This window comes from Myotis daubentonii, chromosome 13, assembly GCF_963259705.1.
Source record: "Myotis daubentonii chromosome 13, mMyoDau2.1, whole genome shotgun sequence".
In the NCBI taxonomy this organism is placed as follows: Eukaryota; Metazoa; Chordata; class Mammalia; order Chiroptera; family Vespertilionidae; genus Myotis; species Myotis daubentonii.
Genome location: NC_081852.1, coordinates 12,186,755 through 12,207,714, shown reverse-complemented (window position 1 = coordinate 12,207,714; position 20,960 = coordinate 12,186,755). Strand labels below are relative to the sequence as shown.

At 41.7% G+C, this 20,960-nt stretch overlaps 1 protein-coding gene across 1 annotated transcript in view; it reads left to right on the top strand.

The window, feature by feature from the left end:
- NRG3 (neuregulin 3) overlaps positions 1–20,960 on the top strand; it is a 1,052,897-nt gene that overhangs the window by 552,120 nt on the left and 479,817 nt on the right. The window lies entirely within an intron of this gene.

Below are 20,960 nucleotides of genomic sequence, written 5' to 3'. Positions count from 1 at the left end.
CTTCGGAAAGAAAGCAGCTCTGTGAAAGAGGCTTCCCTGTGGGTTTTGTTTGTTTGTTTTTAGAGCACACATAGTACATTTAAAAGATATTCCCACATTGCAAGTCCTTAGAAGTCCCACACTAAGGAAACCTACTTGTTGAATTACCTCCATGAATCTCGCTTTGGGGACTGCTGGTCTGTATCTGGCCAGGGCTTTCCTTAGTCACAGGCGGAGTGGGAATAGAACCGGCTTCAAGACGACCTGGTAAGTCAGAGCCTCTCCAACACAGAACCAACCGCAGATGGCATTTTGGCCAATCTTCTAGACCAGCAATTTTCAGCAGGTGTGCTGCAAGAATTTTTAAAACATGCAATACCTGGCTCTTTAGCCAGGGGCACTGACTTCATTACCCTTAGATTGTTAAATAAAATAAAAAAATGACAACAGCCAACACAACACTAGCCGTCCAGTGTGAATGAATCAAGGTTATACCTATTTTTTTTTTTTTGTCAGATTGGCAAAACATATATTTTGGGGTGTGCTGCAGAATTTTAGTACAGTGGGGCCTTGACCTACGAGTGTCCCGACTAACGAGTTTTTCAAGATACGAGCCGTCTCTCGGCTGATTTTTTGCTTTGAGTTGCGAGCTAAAATTCGGGTTACGAGCCAGCTTCAGATACCCCACCGCTAGTTGGCGCAGCGAACGTCACAGTGGACGCCACAACATCAGCCCAGCATCACGTGTCTCACTCGTCCACTTTAAGATTTGACATACGAGTAATTTGAGTTACGAGCTCGGTCATGGAACGAATTAAACTCGTAAGTCAAGGCCCCACTGTAATTAGTTATGTGTGCCACGTGTTGAAAAAGGATGGAGATGGCTCTTCTAGACAACTAATCCATTAAAGCCTCCGCAGGGCGTCCGTGGCAGCTGCTACCCGGCTTCTCTCTGGTGGGAATCCCGTTCCTTCATGACATATTGGCCTACAACCTCTAACCTCTGAATTAGCTCCAGGGGTGGTCGTCTGAAGAAACCTGCTCAAACCCTTCTCTGGAGGAGACTTGCGAGCTTTCATCAAGTCTCTTCTGACCAAGTCTCAGAACCTTGACGCATTACACCCAATGCCGCTGTAGAGTTGCATCTTTCCATCGTCTGCTCAAGTAGATTTTTAAAATGCACTTTAAATGCATTAATTGATTAAATAATTAGTGTGGATTTAATTTGGTCAACATAAAATCATTTCTCTACATTGACTTTTTTTGGGGGAAGGGCTTGTGTGAATCTTATTCAACCCCACAGAGATCACAGTGTAATGACAGCCTAACGGCGTCCTCACCAGGTGCCCTGCCACAGCCGAGGGCTCTGCTTGCCATGGCCGCTCTCCCTCAGTGGCGGTCACTCTGCTTACCTGTGCTCTCCCCAGTGACCAACTCAGCAATATCTTCACATCGGTACGAAAGCATTTTTTTTTTATTTTTAAAATTTATCAATCATATTAACTCCACAGCCCCTGATGATCCCTTTCTCCTTGGAACAAAATTAATATCAATATAAAAGCAAGCAGTTCTATACCACATTCTAAGTGCTTTAAACAGTTTAATTCACACAATTCTCAGGACAACCCTATAGGAAGATGAAATCATCAATCCCATTTCATAGATGAGAAACTGAGATTCAGAGAGTTCGGATAACTCCCAGGTGACAAATAGCAAGGTTTGGAGCTTGGACTTGAACCAACGCGGCCTTGCTCCAGAGTCCAAGTTTCTAACGATTATATCATCTGTCTTGGTTGAATTAGTAAAGACTTGGTCCTAGAAGGGCCCCAGCACATTTTATTTGGCTGTAAAATACTGAAAGCAATAAAGAATTACCTGTGAATGTGAAAATAAGATGAATTCATGCAGGCAAATATGAGCATTAGAATATTTACCTGATAAATGCAAACAATTTAGCAAAACCCAAGAGTGATGGCATGAGACGCTGGGGTGTTTGTTTGTTTCCCATTTCAACAAAAAACGGAGTCAAGCTGGCATTTGTCTCAACAAGAAGTTGGTTTAGTTTCTCAGAGGAATTGCAGCAAATGTAAATAAAATCAATATGAATGACTGAATAATCTTAACAGGTGATGTTTATCAGCTTGCTTCTGTGTGTCCCAGCTTGTCAATTTTATTTCAAGATTCTGCATACGTGATTTCTCATTTGGATTTCTGAGCTATATTGTGCTTCAGCGATATACGCATCAAACATTTTGAAAGTCTCCTCCAGAGGCAACGGCTACTTGAATTATACATTGCCTTGCAGAATGATGACTGCTTAGACTGACCTGCGTGATGGTCTTTGAGGAATTACATCCAGGAAAAAGAAAAAGAAAAAGAACTTCAAGAGAGTCCTATGTGTTTGGTAACTGAACAAAAAATGTGAGCCCTGTGCAATGTCCGTTGGGCGAGCAGGGCCCACACCCCCTCTATTGAGTACCCAGCGCAGCCTCCGCTAGTGTTTTGCCCACCAGGACCTGTGAGCATCCTCAGAGCTAAGATATTTTGCGAAACCAGAGCTGTTATCCTTGCTGATGTCTGATAATCCTATTTATGACCCAGCCATGATGGAAGCAATTATTAGTATTCACAGCCTTGTTCTGTAAACTGGTAATGGTGTGTTTCATTGTTTGCGGCGTTTGCCTCAGGCTGTTAGACATAATTCTGTTTACAGCTACGAAGTCAGGCTGTCCATCCAGAACATGATGGATTATATATTCACCGCATCTGCTGAATCAGCTGGCTGTGTGCTGTGAATACCACACGCTCGTTTGCACAACTCAGTGGACTCTAAGTGAACATCCATAGGCTTTGACTTGTAATATTTGGAACACAATTTATTTCATTTTCCTCAGTTAAATTGATCCCTTATGGGTTCTGTTATCTGTAGCTTGTATTTTGCTTTGCGAGTTGAAATTTCAATTTGCTTGTGCCATGGTATAATATCTGTGTGAGAATCGTTTTTTTTTTTCACTTTGGATTAGGAAATTCAAACAACCACCTTATTCACCCACTGAGAGACTGAGGTGACACATAAGTCCTCACGGTCGCTGTCAGCTGTTCTCGTGTGTGTGTGTGTGTGTGTGTGTGTGTGTGGTTTTCTGTCATAATTGGAATATAATTGAAATTCTAAAGCCCTAATAATTAGTACATGTATTAGTCATGACTAGTCATGGCAGTGTCTTGACTCAAAAACTATAGTCCTTCTATCATTGGCTGTATCCCCGCATCACGTAGCTTTCGCGTCTCCCTGAGTACAAACATCCATGGGCACATGAGGAGGAGAAAACACAGGTGACTTTATGGGCCAGGCTTGGAGAGGATGCCTATCCTTTCTACCCACAATCTATTGTCCAAAAGTAAGTCTTGTGACCCAATGAGATGCAAAGGTTTCTGAGCAACGTAGTCGCTGGCTTAGGAGAAGTCCAAGCAAACAGTCTATACTGTGAAAGGGGGGTATGACTCTGGGATAGACAGCCATCTCTACCACCCTGGGTGATATTAGAGAGCCTCTCTGAGCCTCAGATTTTTATGTTAAAAATGAAACTACCTCACAGATTATTGTTATCATTAGATGGAATTGTGTAAATGAAATGTGATTCTCCACAGACCTAAAATACTTTAACATTATAATAATAGTAATTATTATTATTAATGGTTATAGTGCAGTGATGGCGAACCTATGACATGCGTGTCAGAGGTGACATGCGAACTCATTTTTTGGTTGATTTTTCTTTGTTAAATGGCATTTAAATATATAAAAGAAATATCAAAAATATAAGTCTTTGTTTTACTATGGTTGCAAATATCAAAAATTTTCTATATGTGACACGACACCAGAGTTAAGTTAGGGTTTTTCAAACTGCTGACACGCCGAGCTCAAAAGGTTCGCCATCACTGTTACAGTGTGAAGTAGATGCATTTATCTTACCCCCTAGAGTAGAGAACAAAAATGGGCTGAGGAGCCAGGCCATCTGATAAGCAGGGCGCCTTTACTTTCAGAATTGCCCTTTTTCTTGGAGCTTCTTTCATGTCTCCATGATATGCTGAATTAAGCAATTGCATAAAGTTATTTCAAATAACAATAATTCCATATGGCACCTGGTGTTTGTACTATGGGAATAAATGTAGGAAAGTTAATGCAAGGGCCAAAAGCATGGGGCTTTTGGGATCAGAGAAACTTAGTTTAAACTTGGCAAGAATCTCAGTAAGTTTTCTGTTTGATTCTTTGTTTCTTGTCGATTAACAGATAGAGAGTTATAAACTCAAATAGTTTTAAGAGTTGAATTTGATGATGTTTTTAAAGTGCTAACTGCATGGGAGGTCTACTGTAGGGATGTAGCTAGGTGCTATTCATGGGTCATATCCTTATTCATCACAGAGGTGCTACAAATATCTAAAGTTGCACAGCTAGTTGGTAATAAAACTAGGACTGGAATCCAGTACTGTTTGAATCCAAAGCTCACTCTCATAACAATTATATTTTATTGCCTTCTAGACTGGGCAGTGTTCCTGGCCCATGATAATTGCTCAATAACTCACAGTGATTACTGTTATCTTTCCTACCTTCCCAGGTCAATCGCTTGGTGTTAGTGTGTTTTCCATTCTCCAGTGATCCAGAAATTCGGTTTGAGCAGCTTTGGGGAGAAAGATAATAAATCTAATTTTGAGCACACAGAAGGGAAACTATCACTACGCAAATCTGAAATTGACCTTGTAAGGTGGATAGGCTCAGTGCTATCTTTTGTTTTCCTTTTGTTTTGTTTTCCTATTTAATTGATGTGGGAAACACAGCTCAGGAAAATTGCTTGAATGGCCAGAATGGAGTGGGGGGCGGGGGGTAGGAAGAGATAAGGCTGGTCTTGAACCTAGGACCACTGCACTCTTTAATCTCTTCGTTATCTGCTTAACTACTAGGAAGTTATCATGGAAATGATGGATGCCAGCTCCCCGGACATGCTTGGCCTCCTGAGCATCGGGCATACACAGAAATTGACTAGTAAGCACTACTTTTAAGATTTTAATTAGGCATTAACTGGCTTGTCCTCTGAGCAGTGTTTGCTCCAGCTTTGAATTTTCAGACAGATGGCAGGCAGTTATTTCCACAGCCTTGCCATCTATTCACATGGCAGCTGAAGTATCAGGCACAAACTTGGAGAGGGATCGTAACTCATCATAATTAGTCTTCTTTGATCACTTGTCCTTTGTCCTAACCACCATAGCAACATTAATTGTGGCTGAAGTATTTGTTAAGAACGGCATCCAAACTGTTCCCCTCCCTATAAACACCAAGGCCACTGCTGCCATGGAGAAGCCACGTTCCCAGAGCTCATCTGGGAGGGCCACCAAGCGGTAGAGCAGTGGTTCTCAGCCTTGGCTGCACTTTAGAATCACCTGGGAATCTTTTTAAAATCCTGATTTCCGGGCCTCATCCTCCGGAAATTCTGTTTCTTTGTTATGGGGTGGGGCCACAACATTAGTAACAAAGAAACAGAATTTCCAGAGGATGAGGCCCAGAAATCAGGATTTTAAAAAGATTCCCAGGTGACTCTAATGTGCAGCCAAGGTTGAGAACCACTGCAGTAGAGGAAGGACTGGACTTAGAAGCAAAGATGCACATACGGGCTCCTTCTTGATCACATCAGTATTCATTCAGCAATTCTGTGAGGATTTAGACAGACAAGGAACGTTAAATTAGGGCCTACTGTGTGCTTGAGAATTTACTTGATTTTCAGAACAGTCCAAGGCGGAATAGCTGTCACATGGCAGAACCAGGAGGGGAAACCTCTCATCCGCCGGAACCAGCGCTCATGGGGGTGCCAGCTACGTCAGCTGCTCCCACGCAGAGTGGATTTGTTCATTTGGCAAACCAAATTAGATAGAAGACAATTGATGCCGTCATATTGAAAAGGGTTAACTAGCCAGCTTAAGACAGAAAGGGAGGAGGTCCAGAGAGGATACAGGCATCTTGGCCTGAACAATTAAAGCGGCCATAAACCAAGGACAGAGGTACCTCTGGCCTGAGCAGCTGGGAGAGCCATAGAGGTAATAAAGCATTACCAGCCAAGAAGAAAGGGGCAGGGGGAAGGAGGCCCTTTACTCTTTTGAGCAGAGAAGCCAGTGGTTTCAGTCTCCAGGCTTGGCAGGATAAGGTTGCTCAAAAGGAACTCCAACCGATAAGATGGATATGTCAAAGGCAAATAAAAGACACCAAATATCAGGAAAAAGGAAACGTACTTTCACAGAGGATAGAGAAATGTTGCAAAATACGGGAAAGAAAGAGGGGGGCAGGCACCATGTGGGCTTTGGCCTTAAAAGAGTGACCAATGAGGAAAGCATCAGGTCCTAAGTTGGGGAAGAGTCCAATTAGAAAGGGTCATGAAGAGACAAAGAACTATAGCCTTTGTAATGCCTCAAGACAGAGAGAGCATGGCCACCCTCTTTTGGGGACCCCGCTGTCCCTCCTTGCCCAGGAGAGACAGAGTCTTAGAATTAGAATTAGAAAGCGTAAATTAGGAGTTTTAGAGGTAGTACCTGCTTGCAATAAAGTTTCTCCTGCTTGCAATAAAGTTTCTGTGCTTCTTACCTACCACCTTTTGTTCATTCTCCAAATCCATCTGGATAAGAACCCAGGAAAAAAATCACCCTTATACCCTGCTCAATGGAAAAAAAAATCCCGAATCAATATCACTGAGTGAATCTTGAAAAGGATTGCCTTGAGGGGGGCAGATGCTGGGTGATGTGATTTGGCAAATTAATTCTGCGTTCTGCTAGTGAGAAATATTTTATCCGGTAAAGTATTTGTGCTGTCTTATTTCTGTGGTGTGACTTAGACTCTAATGCTTAAAATAATTATATGACTTAAATGTCAATCTTTATTCTCCCTTATCTGAGTTTTGTGGATTAGTTGAGGAAAAGGTTATTAGTCCCATTTAATAAAGAAATTTAAGGCTGAGAAGGTGCTGCTGCCATTAAGGGTTGGTTTACTTTTAAACATTGGATTCTAGACACATTGATTAATTTAGATGCTTTCTCCCAAACCAGATCCAAGCAGAAGCAAATACATGTGAAGAATTAGGTTCAGGAATTTTTCTCAGAGGCTGACATTCACCTCCAAGTCATATGGCTGGGCTCTGCTTCCTTCCCCTCTTCAGTGTTTGATGCCAAGTGATAATCACAGAGCCCAAGAAGCACCAGCGCATTTGCAGAAGCTAATTGCCTCGATGGAGGGAAGGCTGATTGTGCCACAGAATCCAAACTACCAATTAAAAGAGAAGGGACCCATATGCACATGCAATTGGATATTTTTGTCACAAGGAACTGAAAGGAGCCCTTCCCGTCACAGTGGGGAGGGCCTGGCCCCCAGGGTGGTCCGCTGGAGGCATGAGCCCCACCGAGAACACAGCACGGGCCAGAAGCCCACCCTCTGAGCAGCCTCTCTGCCTTTAACAAGTGCTCCCGAGGCTTGCATCTCCAGGCTAACATGGGAAATCCTGGCAAATGATGAGATCAGCTTCAATGCACAATGAGACGGGAACTCAGGCAAATAGGAGCGCATCAGTCAATTAATTGTCAGAAAGTGGGGCTCAGAATAGACTAATAATACTGGAGTTTGCAGTTTATGGCCCTCAAACAGCAACCGCTTACAAAGGAGGGGCATTGTCCCTAACTTACAGGGGTAAGTGTCAGGTCCTCTTTTCCACATGTACCTGGCACTAGAGGAAGGAGCCAGACAGGGATCTAGGCTCCTGACTCCCACTCACAGCCCCACAGGATGCCCTTGTTGATGGGGGCTGGGCACAGTGGTAGGGAATGTCCTTTGTGATCCATTACCCTGGGCACCTTTTGAAAAACTCGGTTAGGAAGAGTGCCCCCCAGTGGCACACCCCAGTGGGGCTGCAAGGCGAACAATAAAGGCCATTAAGGGGAGATTTCAGGTTGATTAATTTGGTGTGGAGTTAAGAGTTTTCCCTCTGGGATGTCTCAAGTCAGTTACCAGGTGATTAAAAAATGTCCAAGCGGGGAGATCCAAGTGGCCTAATTTCTCAGGAGAAGAGAGGGCTCCCTGGACCCCAAGGGCTTCCTCCTTAGAGTTGATTAGTACAGGATTCCTTTATCTGCCCTCACAGGAAACTTCAAGGCCTTCCAGCTGTGAGTGCCATGTCTCTGTCCCAATGACAGTTGAAGGCCCACCATGCACCTGGGTGCCCAGGGCTGGAAAGCAGTCCCCTGGGCTGTTTCTCCAGCAGAAATCCATGGTGCTGGGAATGGAATTAGGATCGACAAGCCTGAGGCCCGGGCTCAGGGCCCGGGAGCTGAGGGGCTAGAGGACCAGTTCAGAGTTTTAATGCATTGTATTAAATTTAACCTCTGCTTTCCACCAGTTGTGGTGGTAGGGCTGTCATGTTAATATTGCTGAGACCTTTTAAATAGCTTTAAAAGGTGCACAATCATTTCTACATCTAAGAGGAGTGATACAGAATAGACAAGGTAGGGTATGTGATAGACACCACCATTCGTGCAGTAAGTGCTCAGAGAAGGCGTTGCTTTGGAATGTATCCAGGCGTGGAAGCTTCTTTAAGGGCTGATCCTGTCCATCAAGATGTACCTCATCTACATACAATGTTTGCCCAGCCCACACATCCCCACTGAGACTGAGGTCACAGCCTGCCTGAGGTCATTGGCCCACCCTATTCCCTTGACATCCTCTAGTTTTGCTTTCACTGCCAGTCACCTGCCTCTGGATTCCCTGTTTGATGCATGAACGAATCCCTCTCATTCTCTGACTACCTCTCCTTTTCGCCAGCCTCTGTCTCTCCTTTTTGGGACAGCAATGAACTCTGACTACCTTTGGAATAATACCTTCCCAGCTCAACCATCACCCCTCAGGATAACTGATGCCAGAGAAAGAGCCCCTAGCTCTTCTTCCCTGAAAAGACTATGTATCAGAGAGGTACTTTGGGTAGGGAGATAGGATCCCTGAATCAGTGTCCTGGCCCCTTTCTTTGGCTCCCTGATAGGGTCTGTTGGGATGGAATCAACCTCAACATCCACCTTAAAAGCAGACTCATCTGATTGTGACTAGCTAGACAGAGCTCAAAGGAAACACAATTGCTGGATTAGTCAAGCCAAGGCCAAAAAATAGACTTCTGCTCAGAGGAAACAGGTCAGCAGTGGAGGCCTGGAAGCTGGAAGAAGATGGACAAGCAAGCAGAATGCTGCCTGTAGAAAGGTGCTGAATGGTAGCCCAGTAGGAAGGTGGGAGAGTGGGTCCCAGACCAGAGGCCCATGGATTCCATACTGGGCTCTGGAAACAAGGAGATACCAGTAAGGAGCAGGCAGCTTCTGGAAAGAGGCTCAGCATCTAACAGACTCGAGCTCCTCAGGTAGGCCCCGGGAGGAGCATAGTGTGGCCTCAGTCCTGAAATGAGTGGAAGCTTGAGCAACGTGCTGGTGCATCAGTTTAGGTACAGGACTCAGGAGCCCTTTACCTGAGCAGCACACACACTGAGGAAGTGGAGGCAGGGGAGGGGGAGGAGTGTGATGCTGGGCTCTAGGATTCTGGGCTCTCACACCCCAATTAAGGACAATTAGCCACACACTGGGAGGCAGAGGGAGCCCAGATGGGGAGGCGTCTGCAGAGAGCTGCACACTGGCAAGTCCAAATATTGACTTTGCTGAGCCTTCAAAAACTTATTCTAAAAAAAACCACATTGTCACGTTTTTGTGTGCTCCCCCGGAAACAGGATCAACTGGGTGGACACATAAAGGAGCCCTAGAAACAGGAAAGCACTGTGCTTCCTCCACAAACTTCTCTGATGTGTCTTGAATGTCATACCTTCTGTATAACTGCTCTGTCACCACATAACTTTTCAGGTAAATGGAGGAAACCATTTTCCTAGCACCTACTATATGTGGCTCCAGTTTCCAGTGGGTCACTAAGGCCATCATATGTCATCTTCAGATGTGTCCCCTTTGTGTCTACATGAAAACTAAGCTAAATCATGGTCAAGTGACTTGGAATCAGGATCAGTGGTTGCATCGCAACTGGGATTTGAACCACCCATGTTGTGTGATTCCACCACATCTCATTGGTTGCTAAGAGGGAGAGGTTAGAGTGGCAGGGTCCATCCCTTGTAGGGAAGGGTGGCAGCAAGTTTAAAACTGTGAGCTGTGATATAAAATAATTCTCTTAACTTGATATGTAAACATTGGACTTTCAGAGAGAGCACAGCTGAGGGGCTGATCATGGAGGAGGTTACATTTTAGAGACCTTCAATATGACCTAAACCTGTTTTACTTTAAAAAACAGTTACCATTTCCTCTCCCCTTTTTTTAAATCTCAGCATTGAGGGGGGCATTTCCATGGATCTGTTGGCATTGTCCAGTAGACAAGTGATACAAAAAGACCTGACAGATTTCTCCTAGGCAGAGAATTCTGTGAGGAATGTGCTGAATTATAGCCAGGAGTAGAATGACCATAGGCACTGCAGGGACTGGGGCATGCCTTGATGAATAATAGCTGAGTTTTAGGTCTGTTGCATCTGATTGACTCTTCAGCATGGCTAAGAGAAGAAGCTCTTCTGATTACCATCATTCTGGTGGAACTACAAGGGCATGGGGAAGGGTGAGGGATAGGTATTTAGTTAGTTAGATAGATAGATAGATAGATAGATAGATAGATAGATAGATAGATAGATAGATAGATGGAAGACTGAGTGAGAATATCTATGCATTACAGTGAATGACTGTGCCTTGGTGGGAGAAAAACTAGCAAGACTCCTGACTTTTTGCTATAACTGAACAAGGTTTTTTTAAAGCTCAGGAAGACAAACTCCAGGTCAACCAGACTTCAACTGCTTTGTGGAATAAATGATCACATCCAGGACTCATCACATCTATTCTTAAGTGTGTAAGGCAACTGCAGTCATTCACTTGCCCTGCTGAGTCTTTCTAGTTTTGCTTTTCAAAACTTAGGTGGAAGGGACATGTACTCTTCTTCCTCACTCCCTCCCTTCCATGTTTTTTTTTTCTTCCATTTTGCCCTTCTCTTTCTGCTGCACATTTATTGAGCATCTGTGTGGGCCATGCACTGAGATAAGTACAAGGGAGAGAGCCGTCACTGCACACAAAGAGCTCATGGTCATTGCTGTAAGAAGCCATTGTCCACAGAGCATGTCAAAGAAGGGTGCACAGGGTCCGAAGCATTTAAAACAAACCTTGAAAGATGTGTAGCATTTCAAGAGGCAAAGACAGCCTTTTGGGGGGAGAAGGTAGGACTCTTCCAATGAGGAGTCTGGGCGACCAAACTGATAAGAGACAGACTTCAAGGTGTCATCATTTCTAGGGCACAGCGGTTAGAATAACAGCAAGTGTGCAAGGCATGTCATGGGCTGGTTGTGAGGGTGGATGGTGTGGTCTGAATCCTGGCTGCCTCTTCTGAGCACCAGGCCTTGTTGAGGCTTTCTGAATGGGTGAGCAGCATGGCCAGCTCAGACACGCGGACATGTGCTCATGTGTGCCTGAATGAACAGTAGTTCATAGGTTTACCTACTGGGTATTGCAGTTCAGGTTAGAAGGTAAAAACGGCTGTGTGTTATTATTATTATTATTTCCTCCTAATTACTTTCTTGGTTATGATCAAAGCAGATCCAGGAGTGGTCACTTTGTCCTTTATCTATGGATGTGCATACTAAGAAAGTCAGTGTAATAGCAAGCTCAGTACTTTCATCCCTTCCCATCTAGTCAGTTGTACAAAAGTGGGCTCTAGTTCTGCCTTTTCAGATTGTTGAAGAGGGTCCCCGGGGCCTGTGTGTATCCTGCCATTAGGCGAGAACACTCTCCCTGGCTTCTTTATAACCTGAGTTGCAGACCTTACTAGTAAATATCATGCCATGCCAAGGTACAGTATAAGCGAAATTGCAAAAATAGACCCAGAGACAGAAGCATTGAACAGTCTGTCAATCTTCAGAGGGAAGGCAGGTGAGGGTGGGAGTGGGGGGGGGGGGTAAGAGATCAACCAAAGGACTTGTATGCATGCATATAAGCATAACCAATTGACACAGACACTAGGGGGGTGGGGGGTGGGGGGTGTCAATGGGGAAAAAGGAGACATATGTAATACTTTAAACAATAAAGATTTTTTTTAAAAAAGAAATTTCATGTGTTTCTGAGCCCCCTTCTAAAAATTCCTCTTTAGATGATTATTGGGGTTAATTGATTATTAATTTTTCAGTAAAAAAAAATCTTCCGGTGAGAGGTAGCTTGGGGGAAATCATTGAACCCTTGGAAGCAGGTAGGAGGGAATGAGAGTTCTAGCTTCCTCCCTCAGGGCCTGGATAACTTCGGGCAAGTGGCTGACATTGCGAGGCTTCCGTTTCCTCTCATTAGAATGTGCTAGAAGGAGATGAGAGAGAATGTGGAAAACAAAATGTACTCAGTGAATGAGAACAGTCATTAAAGACAGAAATAATAGAGTTCAGTAGTACTTTGCTAGGACTAGAAGGGTTTGTGCATCCCCAGGACAGAGTTCATTAGAGGCCTATGACCACCAAATAGCACTTTACAAGGAAGCTCATAACCTCGAGCCGGGTGTCACAGGGCTCAGTGGGCTCCGTCACGGTCAGCCTCAGCCCCTTGGCCACTATTGCGCCACCTCAGCTTCTGCAACCCTTCCTCCCTCCACGGTTATGCTGTCGTACGCAGCCCAACAGGGGCCTCTGTTTGGATAGCAGGTCCTGCCCCATTTCTAGGACTGCTGCCCACATAATTTCCAGTTTCCCAGTGCCCTGGTTCTGCAGCTGTCTCTGTTCTGTCATGGCCCCTGAGCCTGTGTGCTCAATAGCTTCCAGGAACTCCAGGCTCCTTCGTAGACCAGAACTCTGACCTTATTCTTTTTGGCCACTTCTGCTCAGCCCCACTAAAGGTTTTCCATGGCACCTGAATACCTGCTGGCAACCACTACACTTGAACTTTTGAGAGAGCATGATACATTATGTGGCCATTTAGTAATGTTATTTCTCTTGCCCATTTCAAATGACATCTTCTCTACAAGATCTCTCTCTCTCTCTCTCTCTCTCTCTCTCTCTCTCTCTCTCTCTCTCTCATATAGGTTTAATCTTCCCCAGAGAAAATTTACTAAAATAACTTCAGGGAGAATTAAAACTGAAAGGATTTTATAAATAATTAAGCTTTGTATGTTTCTTAGAGTTTGGAGCCAAATTATAATTGACTCATTCAGCAAATAACTACTGAGCATCTGTTATGGAAAGGGTTATGTATGTGCCAAGTAGGGCAAATTACTAAATCATTGTGGATGGCAAAGATAAAGATAAAATTACATTTTAAATTTAAAAATATATATTTACTAGTGCATATACAGTCACTCACTTCCATATAACCATAATCCTTTAAATCTTCAAATTAACCTTGGAGAATTTCTTAGTATGTTTTTGCCACCTAGAAAAGAGAATTGCTGCCCGGCTGGTTTGGCTCAGTGGTTGAGCATCAACCCATGAACCAAGAGGTAACTGGTTCAATTCCTGGTCAGGGAACATGTCCTGGTTGTGGGCTTGATCCCCAGTAGGGGGAGTGCAGGAGGCAGCCAATCTATGATGTTTCTCTCTCATTGATGTTTCTGTCTCTCTATCCCTCTCTCTTCATCTCTCTCTGAAGATCAATAAAAAAATGTTTTTAAAATGCTAAGTATTTGGAAAAATCAAATAGATAATTGATTTTTCAATTAATTGATTTTTCTCTAAAACTTGGTCCTCTAAAAATGTTTTATTCAAAATATGTTTATTATGGGTATGTGCCTGCCACATATAGATGTGTACATAACAAGATTGATATACAACAGGAGATACTCTTTTTTAAAAAATATTTGTATCTTTATTGATTTCAGAGAGGAAGGGAGAGGGAGAGAGAGATAGAAACATCAATGATGAGAGAGAGTCATTGATTGGCTGCCTCCTGCACGTCCCCTAATGGGGATTAAGCCCACAACCCAGGCACTTGCCCTTGACTGGAATCGAACCTGGGACCCTTCAGTCCTCAGGCTGACGCTCTACCCACTGAGTCAGACCAGTTAGGGCGAGATACTCTTACATACATCGATCTGATGATGTATTTATGCAAAACACAGATCCAAAATATATGTGACAATTATCAGTGTAGGTATTGTGTTTTCTGAGAGAAATAGATTGATTTAGAGAATTTGTCCTAACATTTAATAACTCTTCACCCTTAAAATATCATCTTATGCCTGGCCAGTGTGGCTCACTGGTTGAGTGTTGACCTATGAAGCTGGATGTCACAGTTCCATTCTCAGTCAAGGCACATGACCAAGGATCTTTAGTAGGCGGTGTGCAGGAGGCAACCGATCAATGATTCTTTCTCATCATTGATGTTTTCATCTCTCCCTCTTCCTTCCTCTCTGAAATAAAAAAAATATATATATCTTAAAAATATTGTCTTGTAATAGAGGCTACTTAATACAATATTTTCTAATGGGCTATCAAATAGCTCATCTATAGTAATTCCCCATTGGGTATCCTGTGCAAACAATGTGCATTCTATTTGACCAATTGATTTAGGAGGACAACACACTCTTGAGGGAGACAGGTAAGCTCTTTTCTTCAGAAAAAATCCTGTGTGTTTAATGAGCCAAGAGTGTTTTTCATTTTCTTTCTTCTCTTCACATTATCCTAAATAATAGGGATTAATTAGCATCCTGCAGTCTTTTGCTTTAAATTCTACTTTGAGAGACTCATATACTTAGTGATTTTTTTGTTGTTTTTTTTAGTTTGTTTTTTTCTTGAAAATGCCACTGCTGCTTTTGTAATAACTTGAATAAGCCAAATCAATAATAAGAGAAATGTGTCTTCTGTGAGCAAATACACTCTTTTCACTGAGGGAAGGGGTGTGGTGCAGGCATTATAGTGAAGTAATGCTCATTTTCCTACTGCGTGATGCACAGTCCCTGCTGCATTTTCACATATAATCTACTAGGAACAAAATAGCAACTACCGATTTCAACAACATCAGTGTGGATTTTCTATGAACACACCCAACTGTAGACACATTTCTAAGGCAATGCTATGACTGTACAGTCAGGAAAAAAATGGTAATGATTTTCACGAGACTAGATGATGTGATGCACACACACACATAGTTTTGCTTTACTACAGTGTTCAGTTTATCAAGCTGAAGTCGAATGCCATTCAGAACCAGGCTGAGCTATGTGTTGTATAAAGAAAGGAACTTTTCTGTGTCCTTGAGCAGTTTAAAGGGTGACACGTGTGATAAGGAAAGTCAAAGATAAACTAATTATAAAACAAAATGTAGCCAGAATCATGAGAAGATACATCAAATGTGTTAGGAGTAAAAAAACCAAAACCACATATTTTTAGTAGTAATAAGAGTCAAGAAATAAAGTCACTTCAGCAAGATTCCTTGGAGTTAAAAATAACACCTAGACATTGAATAAAATAACTGTATAGGAGCTCTGGAAATGAGTCAAACATCTACAGCAACCAAGTCAGCATCCAATCAAGAAAAGGCCACATTCAAACAGTAAGAAATTTGGTAGCATTTTAACTCACCCCTTCCCATTATGGTGCAACCCAGTTTGAAGGAAATGATGGTTCACTCCCTATTTTCATTAATGAACCAGAGAGAGTAGAAAAGGCTGAATTTGCAACATTCTAACCTATCTGTGGAATGCCTAACATAAATCAGAGTTCAGACGGCCAAAATACCTTGAATCTTAGGCTAAGACAGTGGTTGGCAAACTCATTAGTCAACACAGCCAAATATCAACAGTACAACGATTGAAATTTCTTTTGAGAGCCAAATTTTTTAAACTTAAACTATATAGGTAGGTATATTGTTATTACCTTAATTAGGGTACTCCTAAGCTGGCCTTTGCTAAAAACGTCCTCAATCTGATTGAGATACGTTCGCTGAGGTCGTCCCCTTCCAACTCTCCCATCCACACTTGTCTTGTATACTTGTTTCATCTATCTCCTTTCCGAAAACTGACTTCTGCACATGGGCCACGAAGTTTCAATCGCACTGTACGTGCGTGCCCGCACGTGGCACTTTGTGAAAGAGCCACATTCAAGGGTCCAAAGAGCCACATGTGGCTCGTGAGCCAAAGTTTGCCGACCACTGGACTAAGGAAGCCATGGGAAGCAGCAGGCATGTTAAAATTGCAAGAGAGCTACAGATGTGCAGATTCCTGAGACAAGAGATTACTGATTGAAGAATATAATAGACAGGCAAGGCCCCCAGAAGAAACAGAAGTGAGACTCTTAGAGAAAGTATGGCATGTAAAAATGGTTGTATAGAAGGGGGGAATAGCATAAAAGCACATTCACAGGCATAGGGAATGTGTATATCCAGAAAAGTCCAGAGAAGATGTTAAATTCTCATAGGAGGCTGATGAGTTAATGTCTTCCCCTTTATAGAGCTAGTCTGAAAAGATTGGGAAAGATAGCTATTTTTTCAAATGCCTATTTTCAATAAAATATTACATGGCATATAAAGAAACAGGAATCCATGATGCATTAAAAGGAACAAAAGAATCTCCAGAAACAGTCTCTAAATAAACACATTGGAATTACTAGACAAAGACTTTAAAACAGCTCTAAAATATGCTCAAATAGTTAAAGGAAAGTGTGCACAAAGATATAAAAGAAATAAGGAAATGGTATGTTAACAATTTGGGACTCTCATCCAGAAAACAAAAGTTATAAAAAAGACCAAATAGAAATTATGGAGGTGAGAATACAATAACTGAATTGAAAAATAAAATCACAAGAGTGGTTCAACAAAAGACTTGAATGGGTAGAAGATAGAATAAGCAAACTTGAAAACAAGTCATTTTAAGTTTTTAAGTCTGAGGAGCAAAAAATAAATTAATTAATTAAAGAATAAAGTGAACAGAATATGAGACTTATAGGACACCAGAAGAAGATTAATGTATGCATTATGGAAGATCCAGAAAGATCAAAGAGAGAAGAAATAATTGTTGAAACATCCCAAATTTGAGTAGAGAAATGAATATACAAGTGCAAGAAGCTCAATTTACTTCAAGTGGGATAAATCCAAAGAGACCCACACTGAGATACAGTTCAACCAAACCCTCAAAAATCAAAGGCAAACTTGAAAGCAGCAAGAAAAAAGCAACTTGACATGTGCAAGGAGCCTATGGAAGATTACCAGCAAATTTTTCAGGAGAAACATTGCAAAACAAAAGGCAGTGGCATGCTATATTTAAATTGTTGAAAGAAAACAAAAACAAAAAACCTTATCAATTGAGATATCAAATTAACAACCTGACTTTATACCTTAAGGAAATATTTACCCAAAGCTAGCAGAAGGAAAGAGATAATAAAGTTTAGATAATATAAAAGCCAAATGGAAAATAAAAATATAATAGAAATAATAGAAAAAAATCAATAAGACATAGAGTCAGTCTTTTAAAAAAATCAACAAAAGTAAAAAATCTGTTATCTAGATTTACTAAGGGAAAAAGAAAGAGAGTAATAAGACTCGAATAACTGAATTTAAAAATTGACAAGGGATATTACTATTTATTTATATAAATACAAAGGAATAAAGAAAGCACTATGAATAATTATACATCAACAAATTAGATAAACTAGATATAATGGAAACATTTTTAGAGACCCAACCCTCCAAAAATGAATAGTGAAAAAAATTTTGAATAGACAGAAAAATATTAAGGAGATTGAATGAGTAATCAAATTTTTCCCAACAAAGACAAGCCCAAGAACAGATAGCTTCACTAGGAGATAAAACAGAGAGGCCAGCAATAAATTCTCACATAGATAGTAAAATGAATTTTGACAAATGTATCAATGAGAACTGAACAGTCACATCAACAAATGGTACTGGGAAAACTTGATATTCACATATAAAACAATGAAGTTAAACTCTAACTTCATCCCATAAAATATTAACCCAAAATGAATCAAAGACCTAAATGCAGGAGGTAAAACTACAAAACTCTCAGCAGAGAAAGTAAGGGAAAAGCTTTATGACATCATATTTGACAGTGATTTCTTGAATATGATATCAGAACCACAGACCACAAAAGAAAAAAAATAGATAATTTTGACTACATAAAATTATAAATTTGAATCTTTGTACATCAAAAGAAATTAAAAATTAAAAATTTATACATCAAAGTACACTAGCGACAGAGTGAAAATTCAACCCATGCAATTGGAGAAAACATTTGTAAATCATATATCTTTTAGGTGGTCAATATCCAGAATACTTAAAGAATTCCTACTATACAATTCAACAATCCTATATAATCCTATATAATAAAAGGGTAATATGCAAATTGACCCTAACAGCAAAATGGTTGGGAACAACTGGTCACTGTGACGTGCACTGACTGCCAGGGGGCAGATGCTCAACACAGGAGCTGGCCCCTGGCAGTCAGTGTGCTCCCACGGGGGAGCTCCACTCAACCACAAGCCTGGCTGCCAGAGGGATGTCTGACTGCCAGCTCAGGCCCAGTCTCCGGGGGAGTAGGCCTGTGCTGACAGTTGGACATCCCCCGAGGGGTCCCAGACTGTGAGAGGGATCAGGCCACACTGAGGGATCACCCCTCTAAGTGCACGAATTTGTGTGCACTGGGCCTCTACTCTATATATAAAAGCGTAAGCGACTGTTATGACCGAATGACTGGAATGACCGGTCGACCAGTCGCTATGACACACACTGACCACCAGGGGGCAGACGCTCAATGTTGGAGCTGCCCCCTAGTGGTCAGTGCACTCCCACAGCCAACCTCTGGTGGCCCATCCCCCTGGCTGGCCGGCCAACCTGATAGACCTTGATCGCAGGCCAGGCTGAAGGATCCCACCTGTGCACAAATTCGTGCAATGGGCCTCTAGTAATAAATAAATAAAAAAACCTGATTATAAAAATATGCCAAGGACTTATAATGATATTTATGCAAAGATCAATGAATGACCAGTAAGTGCATGGAAAGATGTTCAGCATTAGCAGTAGTTGGGGAAATACAAAACAAAATCACAATGAGATAACATCTTACACCTACTAGAATAGCTACTTTTACCAGTATAAACAAAACAAAATCATAAAGTACAAAGTGTTGGCAGGAGGTAGAGAAATTGGAACCCTTATGCTCTACTGGTGAGAATGTAAAATGGTGCAGCTCCTATAGAAAATAGTATGGCAGTTTTTCAAAAAATTAAAGATAGAATTACCATATGACCAGCAATTATACTTTTTGGTATATTCCCTAAAGAATTGAAAGCTGGGACTCCAAGAGATATTTGTATACCCATGTAATACAGCAGCATTATTCATAGTAACAAAAGGTTGAAGCAATTCAAGAGTCACATAAAACAGATGAATGGCCCTGACCAGTTTGGCTCAGTGGCTAGAGCATCAGCCTGCGGACTGAAGAGTCCCAGGTTCGATTCCGGTCAAGGGCATGTACTTTGGTTGCGGGTACATCCCCAGTAGGGGGTGTGCAGGAGGCAGCTGATCCATATTTCTCTCTCATGGATGTTTCTAACTCTCTAGCCCTCTCCCTTCCTCTCTGTAAAAAAATCAATAAAATATATTAAAAAACAAGAAACAAAAAAACAGATGAGTGGATGAATCAAATACACTATATAGATACGAGAGACTATTATTCAGCCTTAAAACTGAAGGAAATTCTAACACTTATTACAGCATGGATGAATCTTAAGGACACTATGCTAAGTGAAATGCACCAGTCACAAAAGGATAACTATTGCATGATTGTAGTTATATTAGGTGCCCAGAATATTGACAGAGACAGAAAGTGGACTGTTGCAGGAGCTAGGTGTAGAGGGAAATTGTGTAGGGGAGCTTTGTTTTAGTACAGCAAATTCATTTCACAAGGTGGGAAAGTTCTAGAAATAGATGATAGTGATGGTTGGATAGCAATGTTGTTGGATAATAATGCTACTGAACTGTACACTTAAAAATGGTTAACACAGTAAATTTTATGTATATCTTACCACAAAAAAAGTAAATTAAAAAAAAGAGTAAAAATAAGCTTTACAGAAGAAATTCACTTGAGATGAGCCTGAAGAATGGTAAATTGGTTCGCCTAGTTGTCCTCTGATAGAAAGGATGGATATTAAATACTGTGGTGTCCCTGGGCCTGAGTTGATATCAAAATCAGAGTATAAAACCACATCGGAGAGCCTGGTGGGTCAGTGCTGAAGAAAGTGATGCTCAAAAAGATCTGCAGAATTAAAAAAAAAAATAGGGGCCATGTGCAGGACTCTCATATGGAGACCCATGGGACATGATGGCAAGGATCCCCAGAATGCACCAGAAGTGTAGGAGGGAGACCATGAATATGGTTGTGGCCTGAGGCATGGGAGTTCCAGATCCATATAAAGAATTAAGGGTAGATGTGTCAAAGTAGAGCCTCAAGAACAGATATAGGGTAAAGTGAGTTCCAGAAAAAAAGAACATGATCAGAGCATTAGGAAACAGTGTTATTGAGCTGCATAATGGTAATATAATAATAACATAGGCACTGAGGGATTAACGTATCTGAGCATAGAGCTTCATTAGTTGGATTGAATTATTTTCCCTTTCTCCATGGGTGACATGCCTACATGTGTCAGAGCAAGTATTTGAATCCTCCAAAACTCAAGTCCCTGCCCTTGACCACTTACGCTACCTGGAATTAGCTGAGTATAACACAGAGCATGGAGTATTTAAAATCACGTGATAAAGGGATGAACTTCAGATTGTGTTGTTTATAAGGCATTATGGAAACTTGAATGTTTTAAGAGGCAAGAAATGAGAGCGACTAGCAGTTGTTCTGGGAAGACAATTTGGCAACACAAATAGTGATACAAATTGGTGACAGTAGGGAGATCCATTAG